Source organism: Corvus brachyrhynchos, unplaced genomic scaffold (assembly GCF_000691975.1).
Source record: "Corvus brachyrhynchos isolate BGI_N302 unplaced genomic scaffold, ASM69197v1 scaffold542, whole genome shotgun sequence".
NCBI lineage: Eukaryota > Metazoa > Chordata > Aves > Passeriformes > Corvidae > Corvus > Corvus brachyrhynchos.
This window is the reverse complement of record NW_008236766.1, coordinates 632,348-636,976: the sequence shown is the minus strand read 5'-3', so window position 1 is coordinate 636,976 and position 4,629 is coordinate 632,348.

Below are 4,629 nucleotides of genomic sequence, written 5' to 3'. Positions count from 1 at the left end.
AGCAGTTTATACCCCTTCACAAACCCTTCCTGATGCCAATTCGTCATGTAGAAAGAAACTTCATGGAGTTCATTGAAGCTGAGCTGTTTTGGACATGAGAAGTGCAGAATCTGCCCATTAAACTTCTTACGAAACAAGAAACAGACCAAAAATTTAGGTGTTGCTACTTTTAGTTTTGAAAAAAAAAAAAAAAATTCTTTTTAACTTTTTGCTATGGAGAGGAGCAGGAAAACTTCTGAATAACTAATTTATCCACTGTAAATTTCTCTAAAAGGTCATTACAGACTGTAAAGCCTAATGGCTTAAAGTTCCAGCCTTATATCACAATGGCAAAGAACTCATTCTCTAGAGATTTTATTTTTGAAGCTTTGCCATTTTCTTCTATCAAAGGAAATGCTGTATTTTTAATACACAATTTTCTTTTTTAAAGACTAGCCTACATTTATGAAAATATTTAACATTCATTTCACACAAAACATAGTAACAGAAATGAGTGATTTATTTTCACAATGCATAGGCAGAGAAGTAGAGCAAGCCAGAGTTTAGAAATAATTGAGGTCTGTAGATCTCAGGTATGTATTTAAGTAGTCTTTTGAACTGGCACCCGTGTTCTGTGTGAACATAACTTTTCAGAGCACTTGTGATTTTCCTCCTTTACAGGGCTGCTGAATTGTGGTATGAGGTCAGGCCCCTGGTCACTCTCTTCTGACACCAGCAAGGTAGGTGCAAGTGATTCTGAAATGGGCAAAAATATAGGGATGTCTTATAGCTACTTATTTAGTACAGACCTGTGCAAATTGTCTTGGTCATTTTTGTGAATTCAAGAAATAAAATCCCTGTGTTAAACTGGCAGATAAAAGTCTCATCTGCTGAGAAATCTGACTTTGAAAACCACTGCTAAATTCACCATGTGCAGGGTAGTCTTTGGTACGGCCTGGTGCTGCTTCACTGTGGGATTGTGACTGGCACACGGGACTTAATCACCTTCACTTCTATTTTGAATTTTTTTTAATCCTGTCAGCTGAAAGATAAAATAAAAAACATATTAACCTCCCTGATGAAGCTTTATAATTCCCAACACTGAAACATTAACCAAGTCCTTAATTAAGAGAGACTGAAAGTAGAAGAATGCTTTTATGTCATTAGCTGGTTTTTGCTCCAGTCATCTGCCTCACTCAAGCATAGGATAATATGAAACCTCACGGGTCTGCTAAAGGCTTGACTTAAGTATATTGCGGACTTTGCAATTTAATAAGAATGGGGCGTTGTTCTTAAGAAACTTCATTTTCTCTTGCCTGTGCTCAAGCAAAAAGGAAAAAAGTAAGAGCAGCTAGTGAGAAAGAGCCTCAAGTTAGACCCAGAGGTCTGAGCCCTAGCCCTTGCTGCACAAAGGTGTGTTTATTTCTGCATGCCTCTTCCCTCATGCACCAGGAATAGCAGGAATTAGTATTAGACCAGAAACCTTCCTAGGCAGAGCACAGCTGTTCTCTTTCTTGTGTAGTTTCTGCAGTATTGAGCGTGATGGCTTCTCAGAACTGCCTAGCCAGGGAGCGCGTGAGGCACCATAATTGAACGAACACCAGTGCACATCAGTGATGAACTGGCACCTCAGCAACGGTGTTGTCTGGTCCTCCTCCAGCAGCGAGCTGTTTTAGTGCTCTGTTCCAGAGAAGGGAGGGCTGGGGAGCTGAGGCTTATTCCCAGACACTGATCCGTGTCAAGTTTTCCCAGTAACTCGTTATGGGGCTGGTTGCCTACACAAGCGCTTTTTAAAGGAGTAATCTAGCTGTTCCTCTCTAGTGTCAAGGTTCTGAAAAAAATAAGTGTGGTAAAATTCTTTGTATGAGACTTTTAATCTACTGGGTGAAGGAGGCTCAAAAATTACTGAAACTTTCTCACTCCTCTGAAATTACTCACTGAGCAGATGTAATGGGAACACACGCAGGACAATGTATCACCACACTAGAAAAAGTAATTTACGTAGAGTGGGGACCTTTACACTGGGGTTGGTCTCTTCACCTTATTAAAGTTGTAAACCTAAAAATTCCCATGACTGTAACTGCAGGATTGCAGCAGACTGTTCAAACTGCAGGATGTATGTTTGGGAATGGAATGTTTTGGTGGTTTTGGCATTATTTTTCTCCCCTTGTGTGATGCTTTCTCAAGCTCCTACACACGTGCAAAACTCTCTCTTGCTTTTTCCCTCCAGGTCTCTTTCATGCCCAGTGACCCCACCTCTCTCAGCTCAAGTGTGAACATCACTTCTGAAGAACGATACCAAAGTCAGTTTCTGTTTCCTCAGTTTCTTCCTGTTCTACCCTTGGCATCCCAACAGTGACCTTGAGCTTCAGTGCATGCAGACAAACTTCTGCCACTCAGGAGGTCAGTGTTTAGATGAAACCACACCACCCCTGTGGCAAGCTCAGAATTAAGGCTTAAGATTTGCATACCAAGATCCTGAAATTCTGGCTTTGCACCCAAAAGTCTCCTTGGCACAGTGAGAAGAGGAGTGGACTCTAGGACCAAAAGCATGCTCAGAAATGAGTTGATGCACGATGCTCTCCAGGGTCAGTATTATTCAAGAGTTGCTGTGTTCTTTCAAAGGAGAAAAAAAAAAAAGATTCATGGAGTTAGAAGGACCAAGTTCCTGTGGGTGCAGTATGTGCCACAGGGTGGAAATTAAAAACCAGAGAATTAACAGGGTTTGTAGTGTTACAAAGCTGAAAGCATTTTTATCCTTATATGTGTGTACTCACAGAATAACATACTGCACTAATGAAACGCAGCTTTATGTTCCCAGTCATATTTATTGTTTGTTGCCTTAGCTATGGGTTTGTTTGGTTTATTGTAGGGATGAAGAGGAGGGGCTCGTGGGGCTTTTGACCCGCTTGGCTATAGGTGATGTGTACAAGGTGTGCCTTAAAGAGAGTGGGGAGAGTTGCCAAACAGGCAAGTTTAATAATGGGTATCTTGACAGGGGTGAATGTGAAGATGGGGAACTGAGGTTGTGACAGCTCCCATGAGATGATGTGCAGCACTATCTCCCCTAAAATCTATCAAAAATTGTCCGGCTCCCCTCAAGGGGAACCAGCCTGAAGAAAAGTCCAAAAAAAGGCAACATGGTGGGACCTAAATAAAAGCTAATAGATGAGCTGAGCTAATATTAGTTTCCTGATATATAAAGCCAAATGGATTAATGGATCAGCTCATGCATTGCCTAAGGAAACAAAAAGAAAATCTTCAATACTTCTGTGCACATTGAGGACATGAACAATAAAGGTCTTTAGAAAGTAAAAACCTAATTTGGGGGAATCAATTACTACTTCTTTTTTTCTTACCCTTTTTTTTTTATTTAAAGGAAGTTCACAGAGAGGTAAAACTTGGGTAACACGCCAGCCAGAAGTCACGCGTCTCAGACACCACAATGATGGTCGATCTCGGTTTGCATCAGTCTTGCCCAGGCTCTTTTTAGCATTCCAGCTTCAGCTAATGGAAATCAAGCCCATTATGGTAAACGTAGGAAGCAAGTACATTAATAGTGGGCACTGACATTAATTCAAATGGTAAACAATTCAGAACTGTTCCCAGTACCTACTAGATTATGTATCATCTTACCTGCTGCTTCAGAGGGCTACTCCTTTCACGGGTTTTTAAAGTACAGAAGATTGTCTGCCACAGAGTTTTCTGCTTTACTAAACTATTTTCAAATTCTGCTTTGCTCTCCATCAGTCCCATATACTTTTTTCTTTTAGGTTTGGGATGCGAGCACTTTCACTCCAGAACTGACACCATTGCAATGCCAATCTGTTCCTTACTTTAAAAACAGAGAGGCAGACGGGGCAAGTTTAGAGAAGGCAAGATGTGGGGGAAAATCTAAAGCGAAGGTAGAAAGAAAAATTGAGCTTATTTATACAGTAACACGTGTGTTAGAGTAATGCCTCCCTTCCTCGGCTATATGCTCCCCCATCTTCTCTCTCACACACGTATATACACACACACTTTAACTGTGCTTTTGTGTTTTGTCAGAATTAATGAGAAAAGTTCCCTTGCCCTAGGGGTAATTAGTGTCCTTGGAGTTAAATAAGCTAATACTTAGACACCTCTGGCACAGGCAATTATGTTTGTGTATTGAATAATTGATTCAAAGAGGGGGGGAAGGGGCTGCTAATCAGATCTGAGCATAATGAATTGATTTAATTAACAGGGGAATCTGAGGGTCCCTGGGAAATGTGTGCATTTATTCAGCAGCAGGAGAGAGTGCAAAGCACATAAATTGAGAGAGAGAGCGAGCGAGCGAGGCAGGCGGCAAGTGCTTTTGCTTCCAGTGATAGGTTCACATCTTTCCTCCCTCCCACCCCCCCTTCCTTTGAATATAATTTTAGATTTAGAGTGAAATCAAGAGAAAAGCACTTTAGAAGCCTGGAAAGCTCTTGCAGTAGCAACAGCAAAGGGGAGAGAGGTTGCGAGCGATCACACGCGATTACATTAAGACAATTTTTGACAGCGCAGGTTGGGGAAGGACGGAGCAGGGGGAGCAGCCCCCGATATTGGTCCTCCCTTACCTTTATCCTCTCCCCCACCCCTCCCTTCTTCTTTGATCCCTAAACTGGCACTCGAGCTGCAGCGGCG